The following is a 9,291-nucleotide window of genomic DNA, read 5'->3' as shown; positions in this document are numbered from 1 at the left end:
ACCTAGATGTGAATTTTCAAAAAACCTAGATGTGCTCCACAATGGAGCAAATTCACGAGTCTTTCAACAATTTTAAAAAAACCTAGATGTGAATTTTCAAAAAAACCTAGATGTACTCCACAAATTCACGAGTCTTTCACCAATAGTGATAATGAAATTTTAATATATAAGTGAAATTACGGAGATGTTTTACCGTTTTTTTTTAAATATTATAAAACGAATATTGTAGAATTGTTTTACAACGGTGAGATAATTTGTTTTAAAATATTATAAAGCGAAAATTGTAGAATTGTTTTACAATAGGTTGAATGTGGGATTAATTTGTTTTAGAATATATTAAAAAAAATTTCAATTGTTTAGTAAATATTAAATATACTTTAACTATTAAAATAATTAATGTCGAACTTGTAGTTTACAATTTTAATTTTAATGATTTATTTCATAAAAAAAATTAGTTTACATTTTTCAATAAATTGTAGAATAAAATAGTGAAGGTAAATAAATCTAACAAACTTTTTGGAAGGAAATATTTTCACGAAACTTTTTGGAGGGAAATATTTTCGCGAAACTTTTTGGAGGGAAATATTTTCGTGAAACTCTTTGGAGGGAAAATTCCATTCTTTAAGCAATATAATATCTTTAGGAGACTCTCCATGTGTATCATTCAACATCTTCTATTTGAAAGGGATAGATTTTTCTGATAGTGAAGTTTCGATTTATACACCATCAACATCTTCATCGTGTAACAACTCTATTCATATTGATGAATATAGCGGGAATTCTTCCACTATGAATAGAAAGTCAATTCTTTCACTTAGCTCTGATTCTAAGGACTATGAGAGCAGCACTGATGAAAGAGGGGATGGAGAATTTCAAATAAATAAAGAGTCACAAATTCCACTTAGTCCTACTTCTAAGGACTATGAAAGCAGCAGTGATGAAAAATATGATGGTAAAGTTCAAAAGAATGGAGTGTCATGATGTCCACTTAGTCCTAATTGTGAGGACTATGAGAGCAACAGTTTTGAAGAGCATGATGGTGAAGTTCAAAAGAATGGAGTGTTACAGTGTCCACTTAGTCCTAATTCTGAGGACTATGAAAGCAGCAGTTTTGAAGAGCATGATGGCGAATTTCAAAAGAATGGAGTGTCACAGTGTCCACTTAGTCCTAATTCTAAGGACTATGTGAGCAGCAGTGATGAAGAGCGTGATAACGAATTTCAAAAGAATGGAGTGTCAAAGTGTCCACTTAGTCCTAATTCTAAGGACTATGAGAGCAGTAGTGATGAAGAGCATGATGATGAATTTCAAAAGTATGGAGTGTCACGTTGTCCAGTTAGTCCTAATTCTAAAGACTATGAAAGCAGCAGTGATGAAGAGTGGAATGATGAATTTCAAAAGATTGGAGTGTCACGGTGTCTACTTAGTCCTAATTCTGCAGATTATGAGAGCAATAGTTATGAAGAGAGTGATGATGAATTTCAAAAGAATGGAGTGTCACTGTGTCCTCTTAGTCCTAATTATAAGGACTATGAGAGCAGCAGTGATGAAGGACAGGATGATGCACTTAGTCCTAATTCTAATGAGTATAAAGGTAGCAGTGACAAAGGACAGGATGTAGCATCTTCAATAAATAAACAATCACATTTTCGACGTAGTCCTAATTCTATGGACTATGAGAGTAGCACTGACAATGCACATGAGGAAGAATATCCATTAAACATCGAGTCAGATTTTCCATTCAGTACGAATTCTAAGGACTACGACAGTAGCACTAAAGAAGCGGAAGATGAAGAATATCCTCCAAGTCAATATTTGAAAAGCAGAGCTGATCATAGTGTGGATAACATTCCTCTTAATGATGATGAAAATCCTTATACAAATGATGATCCAATGATGGAGATGTTGCCAAGAAATATTGTATTGAGGAGTAGGAGCAGACCTTTTCGTATCAATGTAAGCTATTCTAGTTATAGAAGGGGTAGAGAAAAATATCTGACGAGAAGAAGTTCTATCAGTGCTCTCATTTCAAGTGAATGTTGCCAAAAAGATTGCTTGACACATATGGATTTCAAATTTGCATTAGAAAGCAGGAAGAGATATTTGTCAATGAATAAAAGCATGAAAAATTCATATTTAGTTGGGTGCATGCAATCTACATTGTTAGGTTATGATTATCATATTGGGACTTTATTTATCTGTAGAAAAGCTTTCAAAATGTTTCATTCGATTGAGAATTTTCATATCTCAAGAATTCAAGAAAATTTGGAAAAGGATCCCACATTTTATTCAGAAGTATGTCATAAAAAACAGTGTGGGCCATTATCAAATACTGCAATGTCATGGATGAAAGATTTCGTTTCAAAGCATGGAGAGTGTATGCCAAATAGAGAGACAATACATATTCCAAATAATTTTTCAAGACGAGAAATCTACAACTTATACAAAGAATATGCAGAAGGTGCTGAGGGACATGGCCCGTTTATTACATATCAATATTTTGTGAAAGTGTAGATGAAAGAATTCAACAATGTTCGTATTCCTAAGAAGACAAGGATGGGGATTTGCAGTATATGTGCTTCTCTTAAATAAAAAAGGGACAAATGTGAAGGGTCAGAAAGAGGTAAGCATTCATAACTTTAACTTTTAAATTTGTATAGTCATCAACTATGAAAACATATTTCTTAATGAATTTTTTTTTTTTTTTTATGTTGTGTAGATTTAATTGTCAAAGAACTTCAGGATCATCGTGAATAACAAACAAACGAAAGGAAGAAGTTGTACAATCATCGAAAGAAGTGTTATGATAGTCCAAATAGATATTTTGGGTTTAATAATTGATGGTATGGACCAGAAGAAAACACTTTTACCACATTTTGTTCGCACACCCAAAAATTTGCAGGAGGAAAATTTTATTCAGTTTCACTTGGTCGGTTGTATGGTCTTCAATGGGAAAATGTTGCCAAGGGTGTACTTCACAGCTCCAAATATTTATAATGATGCAAATCTGACCATAACCATAATTCATAACGTGATTTCTCATTGGTGTGGTACTCTTCCTGAAGTTTTGTATCTACAATTGGACAACACTTGCTGTGAAAACAAAAATCAGGGTGTTTTTGGATATCTAAACATGCTTGTTGAATTGAGAATTTTTCAAAAGGTAAAGTTTGGTTTCCTTCTTGTTGGGCACTCTCATGACCATATTAATCAGATGTTCAGTTGTTTTTCAGTCATATTGAGGAGGAAGCAAGTTGGGAGCTTGCCATCATTAATTGAATGTCTTAAGAAATCATACATGCCACAGCCTACTTTTAATGTGTTGGAAGAAACTGTTGGCATGCGAAGATTTATTCTGGGATGATATGGTGAGGGGAAATGATTGAACAACTTAATGACATTAGCTTCCAACATCAATTTCGTATCAAAAAAATTGATGGGAAAACACTAATATGGGGCAAGAAGTATTCAACCACCGCAGAATGGGCACCATCATCAGGTTTGCAATTTTTGAAGTTCATTCCAGATCATCCAATATTTGCACCAAAAATGTTGTTATTACAATCAGCTGGTGAAGTTCAGAATGCACACAGACAAAATAGAGATATAAATTATTCTGATTGCCTGGAAGAATTTAAAAAATGTATTAGATATACATATGAGTACTTTGACATTGCTGATTCAGTTTGGTGGGAGTCATTTTTCATTAATCAAAGTAATATCATTTCAACAACAACAAACGAAGATATACCTTTGAAAAATCCATTTATTTGGCCACAAAATGTGTCAAATGAACATGAGGAAATAAATATTGTTGAACAGCAACAATCTCAAGGTATTATTAATTCTTCACAGGCAGAGGAAAGAGAGATGTATATTGGTTCCAGAAGATCTCGTGCACAACATGAAGCCATGGAAGACCTTTACAGGGGTTCAGTACATGATATTAAGGAGGGTTGCATGATTGTAGTGCTAGCAGATGGAGATCCCAATGGCTATCCATTCTGGGTTGCTAAAGTTATAAAGGTCTTTAAAGAAAATGAGGATGTTACAAATGTTGAAGTACATTGGTATGCCACAAATACACACCCATTCAATGGTGTGTATAAGCCAAAGATGGTAGTTGACAAAAAAAATGGCAGAAAGAGAAAAAGAGAGGGTACAAATATAAATCGCCGCCGCACAGACATATTAAAATTAGAGGATGTTGACATACTTGTTTATGACTTCAATTTAACAAAGAGAGGAACTCTTTGCTTCAAGACGATAGAGATTCTGAAAATGTTGTTACCAGAAGGAACAGTGTTGAGATGGGAGTCTGCTGAAACCAGTCGTAGACCTAAAAGAATTTTGAAACCTGAAGTGTTGGGCATGCATGTGGACTCAGATGGGGCACTAGTTGATGAAAGAGAAGAATATGGAACATCTTCGTCAACATCCAGTCACTCATCTGAAGATATGAATTTTGATGGTGTGTAAGAAAATATGAGTGATCTTGTATAATTGTTTAAGACAGTTTATATAACTGATGTATGCATCGTATCTTGAAATAAAATTAATGATTTCCATATGGTGTCAAATGAGAAGTTATGAGACATTTTTATGTTGTTGGATTACATGTCTTAATTATGATAATTTTATTGTTTAAAATATCTACAATGCAATATTAAATTAGAGATTTAATGTATGTTTTATTCAATATACAAATAATGACTTTTGAATTCATTTAGTGATGTAATTCATTCATAATGTCATGGTTTTTTAATTTTATAGTTGAAAAAAATTCAATTTATTTTGTATCTAGCGTGTTATGGTTGAAAACATGTTGAATTTATACTTAAGAAAGAAAAATGACATTCTACCAGAAACATTAATGTGTTTTACTAGCATTTTTTAAAAAGTTTGAAAATTGACCCTAAAAAAAAATTTGTTCCAGTATCATCACTTTCGTTTTGAAGCTATATTTTGCATGAAAATTTCATAGTCACTGCGATTTTTTAAACACGTTCAGTATACACACTTTTTATTTTTAACACTTTTTTGATGTTTTTTTTGGGGTTTTTTTGGCCAAAGTTCCTGTTTCAAAGTTTACATAGTTTATTGAGCTAATTTTTTTTTTAATGATTGCCTTCGCACTTCATTTCTCCACAGCTAGCAAGCCAAGCCAACAGTAATTTTTATTTGCAGATTTCAATAGAGTATTGAGCTGTAGTTTTAATTTAACTTAATTAATTGTTGAACATTCTCGCAGTTCAATTCTCCCCAACTGGTATTATTTATTCTAATTAATCGCTGAGCAACCACACAGAATTCTCAACAGCCAGCATTATTTTATTTTCTAAAATTTAATTGTGAGCTACTCTCACTCCTAGTTACCAGAAACGGGACGATGTCCGCCGTTTTTGGCAGAAACCTTCAGAGAAACCCAACCATACTAGAAACGCCGTCTGCAACGGCCGTTTTCGTTTTCACTGGCAAGAAACAGTTTCTTGCGAAACGAAACAGTTTCTTCCCGCCGTTTCTGGATAGAATTGCAGTTAAATTTATTTTTTTCGACTCGGGTTAAATTTAATTTTTTCAAACCGTGGGTTAAATCGAGTTTAATTATACCACCTAAATACTGCATATACCTATTCTCGTCATTGTCAAAAACAGTGAGATCCATGAGCCATACTTTCATTACAGGTGGAAAATAAGGACAAATTGCCGTCTGTTTTAGCTTTATGTGTGTTCTTAGGTCTGCGTCCTGGACATTTTTAGCAGGTAAGGTCGATAAGGTCGAATCATGGTGTGAGCCTCTGATTGACAAGCATTTTTCATACCAGTGTTTTTCATCCCGCGTCTTTATGCAATAGAGGAAAATTTTGGTTTTTCGTACCAGCGTTTTTCATGCCACGGCAAATCTGAGGAATGAGGCCGCAGCTCTTATGCATGCCTATAAAATTAAAAATTCTTTAGCTTTTCCATTCGACTTGCATCAAACTATTAAATTAAAACTTCTCGCAAGTATAAATATCTTTTCTATTAATTTCACTTGTTTTAATTGGTAATAAAACAATTACAAAGTTATTATGTTTGTATAAAAATTTACATGGCAAATGGGTTTTATCAAAAAATTTAATATATTTTAAGAATGAATAAATAGTTCATTAAAAAAATCGAAAATGCAGTTATTCTAGGTTCTATGTATAATTGAAGAGGTCGCAAAGTTCTACCTCCAAACATCCAATAAAAAACACCATTCTAACATGTTAATCCTCAATTCATGGGTTACTCTACAAGCCCTAGGAAGTCTACCAAGACAAACACAAGGAATCATTCTAGTATGCTAATCTTCAATTTCATGGGTTGCTCTACAAGACTCAGAGGTCAACCAAAAGAAACACAAGAGATTTCTTAGCTCAATCCAACATCATTAATGCTTTGTTTATAATGTTCACCTTTAATATGGTGTTTTTCTCTCTCCTCGTTTCTTATATGCGAAGCCTCCAAACTTCGTTTCTCGTATCGTTCTTGTTCCCGTTCGATTTCCCGTTTTCTGGTAACATAGCTCTCACTATTTAATTCCCGTTTTCTGGTAACATAGCTCTCACTATTTAATTTTCAACAAATTAAGCTTATATTGTCAGTCCTCTTTGCCACTGTTTTCAAAATGAAGTGTTAAGCGTACATATCCTTATAAAACCACATGAGTTTTTAAAATGAAGTTAAGCGTACATATCCCATCAGAAAATTGTCTTCGCTTCTTACTTAACACACTCTCAAGTCTGCGTTTGGTTATTGTATTGACAAGTGCAAATTCATTGTAACTTTAAATTAATAAAAGAGTAATTTCAATCCATCGTTATTTTCTCAATAACTTTACTGTAAAAGCTAGTTGAGGCTCTATAATGTTCTTCATTCGTATAATCTTCAACATAAACGTATTCACCAAAAATAGTAAGACTGGCAAATATCTTTGACATGCATATAAACCATTAAATATATACTTGTGAAGAGCAAACATAACTCACTATTATGAATGTTGTTAGTACACTTTGTAGTTCTATGTTGTTAGTACTCTTGGTAGTTAAAGATAAAATTCACACCGACTTGATGACTACAGAGCAGTGCAACATGCCATTTCATCTATGAATGCCAATGCCGATTTATGGGAAATTTGATTTATATATATATATATATATATATATATACACTTTTTAAGAATTGAATGCTATGGAATTTCATATCAACCTGGGTAAAGATGGTCTAATAAAGAAGATCTGGACAAAAGTTGTTCACTTGTCAAGATACTTAATACAAAGAATTTTAAAATTAAATCCACTTGAATTTGGAGGAGATTGATACATTGTTCCCACAATTGATCATAAACTTATGTGTACACGGTGGGGAAACATTGTATAACTTAAAATTAGTTTTTGGAAAATTCCAAGAGAGGACCTATACCAGAGTAGTCTAATTCTTTGGCTGAGTCCCAACCTCATCAACCTTACCCTACAGCGTCTAACTTGTATGGTGAGGAAAGACACTAGTTTCCATTGGGTTGATTGACTAGGTGACAGTGTTCTCTCACTAGGATAGAGGCATGACTATTTCCTTTACTTCTTCCATGGTTGGCACTTTTCTTAGTGTGTTTTTATGGTTGGCATTTTAAAGTACACAACAAAGTTTAGTAAAGAGCTATCACGACGTGATTAGTATTGAATGAGGATTTTGTGAAGTTCACAATCAATATTGATTGATCCACAAAAAAATGTTTACTATAAAGTGATGCGACAATGATTAACACTTTATACGAGAATGATTAACATCATGTAAGGAAAGGAAGTTTTTGAGTTTAGTCTCCCACAATGGTATTTTGCAAGTTCCAATTTTTTTGGTAGAATTTTTTTTTAAATTTCATTCCACTTAAATTTATGTATGTTAAATTTGAGTGTTTAAATTTAGTAATAAATTTGTGTGTTTAAATTTTGTTTACTGGAGAGAATTTTCTTATTATTACATATTAATTTATTTATTTTATATAAAATAGTATATGATTTTTTTTAAATTAAAAAAAAAATAGAAATTTTAGAAATGGATTACAGTTTTAAATCATGTTTTTGGAAATAGTATTTTCAGGAAGTTTTTACAAAAGAAATGCATACTTACTTTTTCATAAGAACATTTATAATAATAAATATTTATTTGATTGTTTTGTTTTTTTAGTTACCCTGCCTTAATTTTGTTTTTAAACATTGGAGTTAGGGAAAGACAAAGAAATGCAATGATCCGGTGGTAAAAAGGAGTGCGAGAAGAATGAGGATGAAGAAGAGTGTTTGAATCGGATTACTTCTCATAGACATTTTAATTCATCTTTACTTTACTTGCAAAATGCACAATGGATATACAATCAGTCTATATTCACAAATAAGATTATGGAGTGGAAGTATGGATATATAAAACAAAGTTATATGGGATTGAGAACAAAAAATGTTATATATACATTGAGTTCATTTTATTTTTTCATGAATACTATCATGTTTCCTTACATGTACTAAGTTTTCAATTTTTTTTTTGTAAAGTACATATTTTTTTGTATGTAAATTTTCCTTTAGATGTATTATTAGTTAAGATTTATTTATAAAATTCTTAACATTCTATGTGAGACACATAACTTTTGTTTAACTTTTATTTGAATAAATAATTTTTATTCGTATTAATTTATATTTTTATTGTTAAATTTGATAATATATAGAATAAATTAATGTTTCTCAAACCAATTTGTATTTTAATACATAATTGTTTTACTAAACACATTTTGTCAATCTTTTCAACCTTTTTCTACTATTCTTCAACTAATTCTCTAACCAATACAACAACTATATGAAATTTTTGTTGTTACTACTTTTTATCATTTACTATTTATAGAATAGATAACAAGATTCTTTAACAAACTTTGTAATAACAACCATATAAAATTATTGTTGTAGCTAAGAAGAAATTGTCACTATTATATGAAATGATTATATTTTTATTACAAGTATGTTCATGATTTGTTAATAATAAAACATCATTCATGTAAATTAACAATATCTAAGCATGACTTCTTATATGTATACTTCCTTTATTCTTTATGATTCAATTTCCTAACTAGTTTATATTACATTTCTATTTTGCTCTTGATTATGGTAATTTTTAGAAAAATCAATGAAGAATTAATAAATATTGTTTTTTCATGTCTTTTTCAAAACATCAACTTATGAGATGGTGAATGGTTAAATGCTTAGCTAAAAAGAAACTCAAGAAAAA

This window comes from Pinus tabuliformis, chromosome J (genome assembly GCF_031772625.1).
Source record: "Pinus tabuliformis cultivar Carrire ecotype Pingquan chromosome J, CPIR1, whole genome shotgun sequence".
In the NCBI taxonomy this organism is placed as follows: Eukaryota; Viridiplantae; Streptophyta; class Pinopsida; order Pinales; family Pinaceae; genus Pinus; species Pinus tabuliformis.
This window is presented reverse-complemented; position numbering follows the sequence as displayed.